Below are 15458 nucleotides of genomic sequence, written 5' to 3' on the forward strand. Positions count from 1 at the left end.
AGCGATCATGTAAATCTTGACATTCTCCATTCTTCGGCCTTTCACAGTAACATATATACACACATATAAAGAGAAAGAAAGAGAGAGAGAGAGAGAGAGATAACAAAAAGATATTTAAAAAAAAAAAACAAAGAAAAGAAGACACGGCGCACACACTGGATGAAAATCGAAGAAACACGATGAAGAAAAGAAGATATATATTTTGTGATGTTCTTTTTCGTTGTTTTTTTTTCAATTTTGTTCACCCGTAGTAATTAGGTATATACCTAAGGGTTTGACCTGCACGGAGACTACCTCACGCTTTCGCACCCCACGAATAACTGCCGCGAAATACGAGAGAACGTTGATGCTAGGGGGAAGAGAACCAACGAGAGAGATAGATAGATGGATAGATAGAAAGAGAGAGAAAGAGAGGGAAAGGATAGAAGCGCTTGCGCCCTTGTTCGCGGGTTCAAACTACCACTACCCACCAGTACCCACCACACTAATACTAACACTTCTATCCACACCACTACTATCATCATCTTTCCTATCAAGTTTGTTGGTGGTGGTGTTGTCTCTACTATTGCTGTTGCCACTGTTATTACTACTACTACTACTGCTACTACTGCTACTGGTTCTTATATTGAAGAGAGAAAGAGAGTATAAGTAACGATGAGGAGAAGTATTGTAAGGATGTTACGAGAGAGGGGTGAGAATGAGAAAGAGAAAGGGTAAGAAAGATATAGAGAGAAAGAGAGAAAGAGAGAAAGGGCAGTGGGCCACTCGAAAGCATTAAGCACAAAAGCCTTTTAACTACCTGCCATATAACAGATCCTACCGACATCTATTTAGTTTCAATGCGATTGAGAATTTTCTCCCCTATCGAATAATCTTTTAAATTTCTTTTCATTCCTATCGGAATAGAACAAATTCGTTTAATAATTGTGACTCGCGATGCGTTTCAATTCGGATAATATTATTTAAGAATATTCTGATTTCTTTCTTTTTTTTTTCTTCTTTTTTTTTTAATGAATCGTTCGTTTAGAAAATTTTTATGGTTTTTTCTTAATTTGATGATCCGGGTTCTTTTCTTTTTTTTTTTGTTCCCCTTTCAAACAAAATAAAACGAATTAAAATATGTATGGGATGTGTAAATTAAAACGTAAATATTTATTGGGATAATGGTGAAATCTAGAAAGAAAGAAAGAAAATAACTTGAATTTCACGTTTTGCCATCGGAAAATATCAAAGAATGGATTCAACCGTATATTGGCTTGAAAGTTACTCGATTATTCACGACGACTAAGTCATCGACTATATTCTTTGCCAAATGTCTCAAGAATGATTATTATTTATTAAAGTTTTATCATATCTTAGATTTTTCAATACCTAGTAAGTATGTACTTACCTGTCTGTCGTTCAAAGAAATCAGAAAAAACGTATTTCAAACAGGTATTGGCTAGGATATATATAAAAGTATTTAATCTTGATAAAGTCGAGATATCAGGACTTAGGTTAGGTTTACGAGCGACTTATTTTGATTTCTCTCTCTTCTCTTATAACACGCATATATACAGTATATACAGTACACACGAATGACTTTTATCAAATAAAAGTTCGAGAAAGAGATTTCAAATTATTCCCAATGGCAGAATTTATAATAAAACGTAATGTTTGAACTGTGTATATATATATATTTATTTAAATATTATAATATAATATAATATTATAATATTTATTATATTATATATATATATATTTATTTTTATATATTATTATTATATATTTATTATTATATATTATTAATATATATATTAATATTATTTTTGTTAACATATTAACCGAATAAATAGCAATATATGATAAATAAAAAAATCCTATTATAATATAATATTATATAAGACAGTGTAAATGAATGCGATAAGAAGAAATGTATTTGAATATTACTTTTAAAAACATTTTATTCTGTGACTAACGGAAAGTGTTGATACGCAAATGATTTAACATGTTTTAAATGAATTTTTGATTACATTTTCACTCGATTAGTGTTTCTAACGTGTATAAATATGAATATATATATATGTATACATTTAAAAAAAAAAGTTTAAATACCTGACAGTAAGTAAAACACGTAGAATCACATATAAAGTCATACAAAAAATTCTACTTTATTAAATATATATATATATATATGATTAATTATTATTTTAGTTTTGAAGAAACTTTTACGAATACATCCCCTTTTGTTTTCTTTTTTATTCATTTCGATCTAATTTAGATACATTAATTAATAGTAATTGATCTTAATGAAATATATTGAAATAACACAAAGAACAATATTATACTGTACGTTGAAATCTAAAGGATCCACGATGGATAACACGAACCGAATGATGGAAGGAATACTCGTTACTGAGATTAAAAGAGGTTGATTTGCGAAATCAGCAGAAAAGAACGCGTGGTACAAAAGATCGTTCATCCACTTCAATGTGAAAATACATCGTATGTGTGCTACACGTATATCTGTATGTTTGTATATGAGTATGTATATGTGTGTGTGTGTGTGTACGTTTATTTTGAACGAAAGGGATTCGTTTAGTTTCTATGAACATGCACAAAAAATACAAAATTACGATACACCGTTCGTGTTTGCTCTAAAAATTCGAAAAGCACGATATTTTTTTCTCTTTCTTCTTCTTCTTCTACTTCTTCTACTTCTTCTTAAAAAAACACAAACAAAATAGAAAGACAGAATAAAGAAAAAAGTGAACACTTAGTACATATTTTTCCAATATTTAGCATTAACCACTGTGGCTTAGGATTTAAATCGTCCAATTAATTTAGTTGGAATTAAAATTGTTGTAATTAACAAAACCAATTGTATTTTGTTGCTGTTGTAAATCTTCTTCTTTGTTATCTTTTATTCTCTTCTTCTTTTCTTCTGCTCCCAGCCTGCTATTTCTCTCTCTCTCTCTTTCTTTGTAGATTATAAAAATGTCTACTTTTTCTTCTAGGTCATCGGCTAAAACGAGAAAAGCTTCAACGTTACCTTTAAAGTTTACCGATACTTCCAAACTTATCGAAAATTTAAGTATATATATGATGTAATGTGTTGTATGTATGTGTGTGTGTGTGTCTCACAGTGTGTGTACGTGTATCAATGTGTCTCATATTCTTCTGTCGTCTACCATAAAAATAGATTATAATGAAAAGAAGTAACGAATTGTAAATGGTTCGATTCATATTACACAATTATACAATGTTTTTGCTCGTTCCTTTTCTTTATCTTTGTTTTTGCACCTTTCGAACGTAAAACGTCGATGCCAGACATTTTCATCATCCGTTAATTAAAGCCACTGAGTTGGAACGCGCTTGCATTACGTAAACAGACCATTACATTATAGAATAATTCTAAAGTAAATAATAGTTAAGCTCGTTTATACAAATTATAATTCGATAAATGTGTATGTACTTTTTGAACAATGGGGAAATGTGCTGATTGTCATAATCGAATACCGTCCTTGCGCTTTGCAACTGAGAATTATGTTCGAATTTCATTTTGCGTTACACACACACACACACACACACATATTCTTTTTCATAAATAATAATTTCCTCACCTTTTGACCTTTCTATGTTTTACGAGAAAAAAAAAAAACAAAATTATTTATTCGGCCTGATTCGAAGAAAGCGTTCTATAAATCTCCTTTATTTCTTTTTCTTTTTTTTTTTCTTTCTTTTATGAGAAAACAAAAAAATTGGAAAAATTAAACTTTATCCATCATAAAAATTCATTCGCGTAATTGAAAGCACCGTTTTTCGATATCTTTGTAAATATTCAATTCACAAATAGTGTTACGTGTAATGTAATATTTTTTATTCTTAATTGTTTATAATCTTCGAGATATATGAAAAAATTAATTGTTTAAATAAATTTCAATACTTTGTTTTTTTTTCTAAATATAAAATCAATTGCGGATAATATTGAAAGGTAATCAATCATATCAAATATTGAAACTATGAGATAATACCTTTTCTTTATTCGATTTATTAAAATGTGATTATTGATTTGTATAAACTGATAAAAAAGGAATAAGAAAAACGAATATTAAACAAAGAAAAATAAGAAAATTTGCATATTTAACAATTGAATTGTTTCAAATTTAAATTACTCGTTTATGGGAAACATTGATTTTCTTTAATTCTGGGATTTAAAAAACATTTTTTATTCGTGTTACGTGACATTTTTTGTTTTTCTTCTAATCCTATCTATATCTTTTGTTATAAAAAGATTAATAACAAAAATTTCTTTATTATCAACGATAACTTTTTTGTTTAAGTTTATTTTGTAATCAAATCGATATAATATAAAGAATATTTAAGTGGTTGCAATTACACACGGATAAACATTGTATTAATTAAATGATTCTTTTATCCGATATTTTCTAACGAAAAAACAAAAACAAAAATTGCATTATTTTTTTGAACACATTAACAAATACACTTATTTTTCCATATAACTATTTAGATTAGTTTAACTTTCGATTAAAATGCTTCTGTGTGTATGTGTGTGTATATATACATGTATATCTAATCTGATCTTATTTCGATATTATTTCCATTGACTTTTTTCTCAAAAACCTCTAAACGTAATAAACGAAACGATAAAAGAGAAAATGAAAAATAGAAAAAAAAGTGTAACAAAGTATTATAACGAATCAAAAGTTTCTTCGAATATTAATACAAAAATTGATGAAATATAAGTTTTATTTCATATTTTATAGTTCAATCTTACGGTTTAAAATCATTCTAAAAAACTTTCTTATTTATGAGATAATAAAATGATGGCGTGCAACGTATTAATATTTTGTTAAGTGTTTCTTCAAAAAAAAAAAATGCGTTTTAGCATTTTATTTGTTCTTTAAATTTCATACAAAATTTGTTTATTATCTGGTTGATAATACCCATAGGAGATAGTTCGCATAACGTTAACCATCTAAGTTTTTAGCCAGGCCAACATTTTTATCGTGACGATACAAAATAAGACATTATTCGAGGTGTTTCTTTTTTTTTTTTTTTTTTCGTACGAGTTTAGGGGATTCGCGTTCGCGTAACACAGCCGCTAAAAAGTTTAAGCTTTACAACCGATACCGGTGTTTTCATCTTTTTCCCTATTTTTTTTGTTTAACCAGTGATCGTTGTGCCGTTGCAGGAAAATCGTAAAACGTCTAGGAGGAGGAGGAGGGGGTAGGAGGAGGAGGAGGAGGCCGCCGAGCTTGGCAAGCTTAAAGGAACAGAAAAAAAAGTTATTGAATACTAGGCGAATGGAGGTTGCACTAGGTCGCCGATATTTCCGATAATATGGGCCAGAATCTTCGATGATGCATATATGTACATACTACTATTCTATATCTATGTATATGTATATATATATATACACATACGTGCATATCAGAACTCTTTGACAAATTTTTAACCAACTTTCTCTCACCTGACTTATTTTCTTCTTCGAAATGAATGTATTTACAACTATCGTCGTGTCTCTTTGAAATACGTTAACGTGAATATTTTAAATTGACGATAAATTTATTATTAATCGATTTATTTAAATATATATATATATTTTTTTATATTTTATTACATTTATATTTATATTTATATTTTTATATATAAAATTTAATTAATAATTTTTATAATATTATATAAAATTTAATTAATACTTTTATATATATCGAAGAAGTAGTTAGCAATTTTTCAATTTCTTAATTGATTTCAAAAAAAAGCAATGAAATATAAAAATTATATAAAATTATTAAAATACGAGAGATAAAGGTCTCATCATTTTGTAATATTTATTTGATTTACCCATAAAACAACTATAAAAAAAAAATATACATATAATTATATATTATATTGCAACAATCCTATTAATTAAATCGATTTTGGCAAACAACATTAACATATTAATGGGAAACAAATAACGCAATACCGTTAGAAAGAATTTTGGTCTTCTCTTTCAACGATTATTTTACTCTCTACTACTCTCTTTCTCTTTTCTTTTTTTCTGCCCCCTCTTTATCTATTCAACCCAACAGATCGTGTATTTATTTAACAAACGTTTTCGAAACGAGGAACAATTAGAAATCGACTCGATTAAACGATCGTTTCGCAATTGCGTTCAAGTAACATCGTTAACGTTAACCCGCGTACGTTTAATGAATAATTGAACGAAAACAAATACTAATACGTAGAGAAGGAGACAGATAGAGATAGAGAGAGAGAGAGAAAGGAGAGAACTATCCAGTATTATATGCACTATACATAGTTGAGTGTATACACTCGTCATCATATGAGAGACTAATCATCCTACCATTCAGTTTCTCGTGTTTATTGTCATCCATGTTAATACTCTTGTCAAGGTTGTGATAAAGAAATTAGATATCCAATAGAAGTAATAAATTTAGCAATTAATTCGATACCTTTTCTTCACAAAATTTCATATTTATTTATAATGTAATTGATTATTCGTGTGTGTGTTTTATTTTTTGTTATTATATGAAATAGTTTGATCAATTATTTTCGATAACTATGATCCCCCATCTTTCTTTCAGGCAATTGTAAATTTGTATTTTTACTACTTGTTCTTATATTCATAATGATATTAAGTGTAAATGTGATGTTGAAATTGTCTTTGGAAGGACTATAGTTTATAGGGATTCAAATATGTATAGTTTCATTTGAAAAAATGATAATGAGTTTTGAATTTTGTATACAGTTTGAAACTGGAAGAAAATTTTTCCCATAACACGACTAGCCCCGAGAGTAAACAACTTTTCCTACTAAACATTTTCTTCTTAATAAGTATTATGCATGGTGTCTCAATAGTCACTTCATCGACAAATAAAAAGCAAAATAAAATATCAATAGTTAATAAAAGCATTTATAGTTTTTGTATCGATTTGATTAAGTAACTTTTTGGACACCCTGTTCAATATAAATATAATAATTGATTTTCTTCTTTTTAAAAATAAACTACGGAAAATAAATTTGTTATTAAATTATCCAAAAAATATAAAAACAATTGTAACATTTATTTTTCTCAACGATTTTCTACAGTTCATTTGATTAATATTACGAATTAGTTAATACTAAATCAAAATTATAATCACAACACGTGAATATATTTATTTACTTAAATGCATATCAACTATAAACAACTAATCCATCGACTAAATTAATTCAAAATCAATTATTCCGAAATTTGTTAGATCTATTTCACAATTTAAAATGAATATTCTTTCGAAGTATTATCTATTAATTAATTAATTAATTAATATCTAACAATAGGTTATCAAGAGCAATCATATATTATTATGATTAAATGAATATGAAAATATAATAATAATAATAATAATAATAATTTAGAAAGATAATTTTTGTATTTTCAATAAATCAATCAAATTATAAATCTCTCGTTAACATTATAATCGATACGACCTCGATACGAATATTCTTTTCTCATATGATCGATCTTTTCTTTCGGGAAATTAGAACGTACATACTTAAATTGAAAAGGTGAACTAGAAAATGCATTTCTGATTCTTTCTATCTTTCTTTCTTTCTTTCAATCTTCATTACGATGAATTCAAACGTACGGAAGAAGTAATACGATCAATCAGCACGCATTAAATTAATTTTATGCTCGCGTAAAAGAGAAGGCGGGATTAGTTCAAACGAATTACAACCACGTGCAAATCTAAATCTAATCTAACTCTCTTTTTTTTTCTATTATTAATAACATTTTAATAACTTTTCGTAAAACTTCGTCTCGAATTTATATTATTCGATATTTTGCAAATTTATCCGAATATGATAATAATTTGAAATAATTGAATCAAAAAGAAACAAAATATAAATATATGAATATCTAATACATAGAAAAAAAATATAAATAGAAAAAAGTGAATAAATATCTAATCGTTTCTACGAATGGTTTATTTTATTTCATGACAATGACGTCAATAATAATAATAATAATAATAAACACGATGTGTAACTAATCCTCACACAAATATCATTGTTACGAAACATAATATATGCTCTAAGTACAACTTATCTATTATATTATTAAAATACATAATATATATATTTAACCTGGGTCAAAGTTATATTAACCGTTGCATAACAAATTCGAATAATATAAGCGTCTTCATTATGGTGTCGTAACTTTTGATCGATATCGATAAATTTGACTATTAAAAAATCTATTAGTAAAACGTATACGTGTCAGTAATTAAGAAGAATTCAATTTATCACTTAGCACGCGTTTTATTTATGTCATTTTATTCTACACACGCGTGATAATAATGTAAAATTATTTAAAAAAAAATACACATGATTATTTAATTTTGTTAATGCTAAAACTTTTAAAATTATTCAAAATAATTTTCCATTATTCGTTCTTTCTTTTTTTTTTATTTAAGTATCAATACGTATAATACAACATATAAATATATTTTTGTCGGAAAAAGAAATATTTTCTATTATTCTAAATTAACATTTAAAACAATATGATATAAAACAATATTTATTTTCCTTTTGAATAAAATACTTTATGAATAAAACCAAGTGATTGCAGTTTTATATTGATAAAAATAACTACATATACATATACATATAAATAAATAATTATTAGTAATTATAGTTTAACAATAATAATCGTTTAGTACGATTTGTATTATTTCGTATGAAAAATTTGATAAAACTGCATTGGAATTACCAAAAAAAAAATAAAAAGTAAGAGAGGGGGATAGAAAGAGAGAGAGAGAGAGAGTTACGTAACTTCAGAACGCAATAACTTTATTCGAACCGGCTAGCTGATCAATGATAAGCGATTTCTTGGTGTTCGAGCGATAGGTTTTACCTTCCTCCGGAACACCAACGTTATCGTCAAAACCAACTGTGAATCTTGCCAATGGGAGCATAAACGATCATCATTGCGATCGATTTCACAAATTTATTGGCAACCTGAATTTCTCACCTAATCTCTCTCTCTCCCTCTTTCCTATGTAGGTTGCATAATCAAGCTTTTATATCTTTTTCTTCCTTGCATTCGTTCAAAAAATGCATAAGGAATCATTTCTTCTTCTTTATATACGTACTTAGGGATTAAGCCGAGTATTTTGCAGCAAAAAAGAAAAAAAAAAACGAGTTTTTGAGGTATTAAATCTTCTTTCCCACTCCCCCCTCCCTTCCTCCCACCCCCTCTATTCCTCCTCTTTCCGTCATATCCTTCTTTTTCATTAAATGAATTAAAGTAAATGAAGATCCTTTTCTTTTTTTCTTTTATCCTTTTTTTATTTTTCACCGTGTTGACGAATAAACTACTACTATTACTACTACTACTGCTACTACTACTACTATGACTATTACTACTACTACTAGTCTATCGAGCTTAGTGAAAATCTGCGGAACGACTGCGCAGGCAGGTGAGTGCAGCTTCAACAACGAGGTGGTGCCATTCACCTCGGCCAACCTTTGTCCTACATTGATGTTTTCAATCTTCTGCCCTATTTCCAAATCCGTCTTTCAATTGTAAAAAGGAATAAATATTACTGTGTGAAACAACCAGAATAGGGGAGGTATCCGTTGCCAGCAAACAAGAAAATAAAGGAAAACGCAAGAGAGGAGGAGGAGGAGGAGGAGGAGGAGGACTTTGCCAATTTTTATCTGTTTTTTTTTTTTTTATTTTTATTCTTTCCAACCACTTCGAATAATAATAATTATTATTATAATTATTATTATTATAATAAATATTTTGTAAAGATTTCAAATAATACTTAATAAAACGGAGAGAAATCAATTATAGATTTCTAAAAATAGATTAATTTAATTAACTTCATGGAAATGGTATACGCGATTCCTTTCAACTTTTATAATAATCAATTTTCGTTGTAAATTAATGCAAAACGCCAATCAGTAAAGTGAATGTACCTGAACGATCACTGTAAAAGTACTACCCGGCAAAACAAACGTATAACACACACACACACACGTATCTATCTATCATATATAAAAATATAGTTTACAAAATATATAACAAATAAATATAATATATGTATTAGACAATAGAAAATCAATGTAAAAATTATTACTCCGATATTTATAAATGATTATTTTCAATGAATTGTTGTTATAATCAAATAAAGATCGCAGAGTATCGATTGACATTTAACCCTAGCGGAGAATCGAACTGGAAGAGTCTAAATTCGGTGCGATCTCGCGATAAACGAATTTTCTCATTCCATCTCTCACATAGGTCAAATACACACGGATGATCTTATTTTTATTTCTTGTCCACTATCAACCTCTAAAATTTTTTCATTATAGGAAATATAAAATTTCAAATGAAGAAAAAACAAATGAGAATTTTTATATGATTATTTCTACATATATTCCCTCCCCCCCGCCCCTCCCCCCGATTGAATGCATTAACACAATAAAATGACGTTTGCAGCGCGTTCTTTAAAAAATACACTTATATTAGTAGTATCATCCTACTCACCCAGAGAGAAGACACCATGAAGTTGACCTCGAGCGCGGGTTGACTGACCCCCGTGCAACAACACTGCACTATTGATTGCGAGTCCACGTGGGTTCTATGCACATATTTAACGGTTTAACGAAATATGATCAAACCTTTAGATAGAAATTTTATTTCAGATTTATATTGTCTATTATTATTATTATTATTATTATTATTATTATTATTATTCTTGTTCTTATTCCATTTCTTATTCTTCTTCTTCTTATTATTCTTATTCTTCTTATTCTTCTAGTATAATAAAGTGTTTTTATCTCTGTCTCTCTATTCGTTCAGTTTTACAGTGATTTTCAGTGTCCTCGAACAAACGCGTATCGTGTATGACATGGCTCACGTGTGCCGCCAAACTCACCACCGCGAAAATTTCCCAAACCAAAGTCGATAAGTCATAGAACAAGCGTTACGTAGAAAAATTCACCCTTCTAACCTACCCTCGTAGATGGCATTATAATCGTATACCTCTTTCCCTTTTATCATTCTATCTCGTTGGCAAAACTATTTCCGCGAATTTTGAACGATGATAATATTACGAGTTACACACAATTGAAAACTAATTGCGGATTTAAAGTCTCCCCATTATTGGATGTATTTTTATTTTTGTTTTTATTTTAATAACACAAATGATAGTTTATTTTTGCTCGTTGATTCGGTTTTTTTTTCTTTTCTCTCTCTTTATCTTTCTCAGCATAAAAATGTACAAGTCTTAAAGTATTTAAAATGTTTTCATAATAAATATTAACGTTTATATTCGCACATTTTGTAAATAGTTTGTTTCGTTGCGGATCCTATCATTTAAAAAAAAAAAAAAAGACGTATACTTTTCTAATCAAATTAAAGAAACTAATTTTCTTATTTTCTGGACCTAATTGCATTGGCTTTTAACCGACTCGTATAAAATACTGTATTTAATTGAAATTAAATATTAAGCATATACTTTTTCTCAATTTAATAGCTTTTAATTATGATTAAGTATCCGTTAAAATATTGTTATAAAATCGAAATATATAAGAAATTAATGATATAATCAAATAATAATACTAAATTTATCAACGATTTATGTAGAATATTAGTTTATATACTTAAACCGATCAAATGACAAATGATCTTTAATATAAATTATATTTCTTACGATTGTATGTGTGTGTGTGTGTGTGTGTGTGTGCGAATAGAAATACATGATAATCAATTTTATATTGGTTTAATTAATAAATAATAAATAAGATAATTTTTGGATAATAATAATAACCAAATATTTCTAGAATTACATAATCCAAATTTGAAACCGAGTTATTTAATTGGTTGTAAAAAACAAACCAAAACCAAGATCAATTTATTAATAATGTTTGATTTTAATACTGCTACGTTAAATGAGATAATAATAATTATTACTTCTATAAATCCCACGTAAACAAAACACTACTCTATCTTCTTCCTTATATTTTTGTTCAAAAAAATACAAAGGGAAATAAATGAATTTAGACCAACGTATCGGATATACAAAAAGTCTTTTTTTTTTATATGTATATATTTCGTATTCAAAATATAATAAACATTACACATGATGCTAGTTCATTTACCATCGAATCGGCATTGTCTGACACTTTACAGAATTACTATATCGTTATTATCAGAATAAACTAGCACTCGGAAAAGGCAGATATGAGATCGAAAATATAAAAAGCTATTCGTTCAATTAGATTTTTTTTTAACGCTTCATTAACGAGCGACGTATGTATGTACGTAAAGGCAGTTAAGTTTTTTCTTTTTTTTTTTTTTTTTGTTAAAAAACTTGTCGATGTTCGCGGTTTTGACGATCGATAATATATATCGTTTTATTATTATTATTATTATTATTATTATTATTATTAGTATTATTATTATTATTATTAGTATTATTATTATTATTAATATTATCATTATCATCATCATTATTCATCCTTTTATATTCTTCTTATTATTTTTTTTCTTTTTCCACGGTAAAATATTATTTTATGCGGTCGTTTAATAGCAAAAATTGTAAATATCTTTCTAATCGTCTTCTCTGTGTATTTCTTTTTTATTATTTCCGCCATTTTTGTTCTTATACTTTTGCCCTTTCGTTAAATAATTTTATTTTTCTTTCTTCTTTTTTGTTTTTTTATTTTCTTTTCTTTTTTGTTTGTTTTTTTTTTTCATGGACGAACGCATCGAGATAGTCTGTGTGTGTAATATTGAAATGAACGTATAAAAATGTGACATTAAAAATATTACTCAATAAACAAATTATCATATATATATATATATATTCTTATATTCTTATTACGAAGGAATCATCTCGTGGTAATTTTTTGTTATCTTCTTTCTCTATAATAAATTTAATCTTATCAGAGAGTTATTACGAATTTTATCTTCCGTCTTATTCTTTGTTTTTTTTTTTTTTTGTTTTCTTTTCCACCATTCAAGCACGTACAATTATTTATAAGGACATGCCTCGATCGCAAAATTCATAAGATTATTAGATCGAAAATAATAATTAGATTCGTAAGCAGAGGCCAATATCGTTTGTTGTTCATAAAATCTTTCTTCCTTCCTTCCTTCCTGTCCCCTAGTGTTTTTTTTTCTTTTCTCATTCACCGTAAATCCTTAATGATACATCGAAATAACGTTTTTATTTTTATTATTATTATTTTTCCTTTCTAGACTAAAGTGGCAAGAAAAGCAACACTCAAACGGTCTTAAATACTAATATTTATAATTATATAATCATCACAGTGATAAACGAAAAAAATATATATATATATATAGATATATATATATTTCTTGTACATAGCATTATTTTTATGGTTAGTAAATCGAGTGAATCACTTCTTTTATATATATATATTTATATATTTATATATTTATATGTATATATATATTTATATGTATATATGTATATATATATAGTGTCTTTAGTGGCACTTTATGCATATCTCTTTACACTTCTTTTTTTTTTTTCTCTTTTGTTCCATGAAAAATCTCAACTATTTCATCTCACGCCATTCCTTAATAGATTATCTCTTATTTTCTAGGAATATTTATTAGTTATTTATTTTTTATATTTTGCTCAACGTCTATATCCGGAATTCATTTTATTTATTTGTTTGTTTATTTATTTAGTTAGTTAACTATTTAACTAATCGCTGCTGCTGCTGCATTTGTTTGAATGTAATAAAAATTAGAGATTCTCATACGATTGGCAGTAAAATAGATTTCGAATCTGGTAATGTAATTAATTTTATAAGTATATATATTTATATATATATTTATGTATAGAAATAGAGACGAATATTTTCACAATTAAAATTCGTAGGACATGTGATGCAAATAAACTGACGACAAAATGAGAAAAACGTATTATTAGATTTTAATATAGATATATTGATGTATGAATAAATGAATGAATTATAATAATTGAAATGAGGCAAAATATGATTGGTATCTTCGTTAATCGTCTTTTGGTCAAAAAAGCTCGTTGGTTCTACCAACATCATACTATTAAAACGAAGCAACTGAAATTATAGGAAATACAAGAAAATAAATTGTTTGCTATTATTCACGTGAATATCTTTAATTAACATCTATAGCCACTAAGCAAAATAGGCAAGCTCTTGATATTTCGACCTGTATGTATAAAAATAAAGATTTGTCTTGTTATACTCGATGCTCGATGATTGACAAACGGACACCACGTTCATTCGTTCACAAAATTTCTTTCGTTTTATTTTATTTTAATTTATTTTTTATTTTATCTAATTTTTTTTATTTTTTTACTTTTTTCTTGAATTCCGGAATACAGCACATTAATTTTAGAAAATATTTAATATATGTATATATATATATATCTATGCCGGTAATTATGACAATAGCCTAAATAATACAAAAATTATATAAATTTATTTTATGATTTATCGTATAATATTATTTTAATATCAAATAAATCATAAAATTTATTTTTACAATTTTTCTTGCTTAGTCCATTATCATAATTGCCGTCATAATTATATGGTATATAATATATACAATAAAAAACGTTTCCTAGCTTTCGTCAGCGTCACTGCGTTTGGCTGTACGTTTAGATATAATAAATATTAACAATGTGTTATATATTTATATATATTATTATATATATATATTTATATTATTATTATATTATTACTATTATTTTATATATATAATAGATGTAGATTTTGTTTAATAATATTATTATATACGCACAAATTCATTCTTATGCATTCACGCAAACGCACATTTCACAACGAATAAATACCTGTGTATTTACAGAAATTTAATCGAATATTTTATTTCTTATCTTTTTTTTTTTCTTTTTCTTTTTCTTTTTCTTTTTCTTTTATTGTTTCGTGAGGCAATACATCCTTATATAGATAATATGTAATTTGAAAATTTATAACTGTATACCGAAAAATAGTGATCAGTGTGAATTATAAATGAAGATGACTAAAAGGAAATTGACACTAGTGCGATAGGAATAAAATATTAGATATAATATAAAGAATATCATATAAAAAAAAAGAACAAATAAATGAAACGGATATAATATAGTCGTTTAAAACGACCAAAGATTCGTTGTTAAAAGTGATTTATGTTCTAGGATCGTTTTTTCTCTATATTTCTCTACATCGACTAATATTATGTAAAAGACAAAGCATTTTATTTCAAAAGTTAAGTATAAATTTTGTATTTCTCTAGAGACCACTTTTCTTTTTGGTCATCGTTCATTCAATGCTATTTAGTAGAAACTTATTAATTATTGGGAAAAGACAGATACTTGGATACTTTTAATTTCAAGAATATCTTAAATCAAAAATTGTTTTCAAAAGATGCGCCCGAAGCC

The 15458-nt window shown here is 26.9% G+C and overlaps 1 protein-coding gene across 7 annotated transcripts in view; it reads right to left on the bottom strand.

Annotated features, from left to right (window-relative positions):
- The window catches only part of LOC122514429 (flocculation protein FLO11-like), a 131539-nt gene extending 120844 nt beyond the window's left edge, over positions 1 to 10695 (bottom strand). For 3 of the 7 annotated variants that reach the window (XM_043631245.1, XM_043631254.1, XM_043631253.1), the window contains exon 1: positions 267 to 399. The gene's annotated coding sequence lies outside the window, so the exon portion shown is untranslated. Of the gene's footprint in view, positions 1 to 266; positions 405 to 10546 lie in introns of those variants that run through there. The other 4 variants (XM_043631251.1, XM_043631246.1, XM_043631247.1 and 1 more) reach the window with 3 other exon arrangements.
- Positions 10696 to 15458: the final 4763 nt, after the last annotated feature.

Source organism: Polistes fuscatus, unplaced genomic scaffold (assembly GCF_010416935.1).
Source record: "Polistes fuscatus isolate 324 unplaced genomic scaffold, CU_Pfus_HIC Scaffold15, whole genome shotgun sequence".
Lineage (NCBI taxonomy): Eukaryota > Metazoa > Arthropoda > Insecta > Hymenoptera > Vespidae > Polistes > Polistes fuscatus.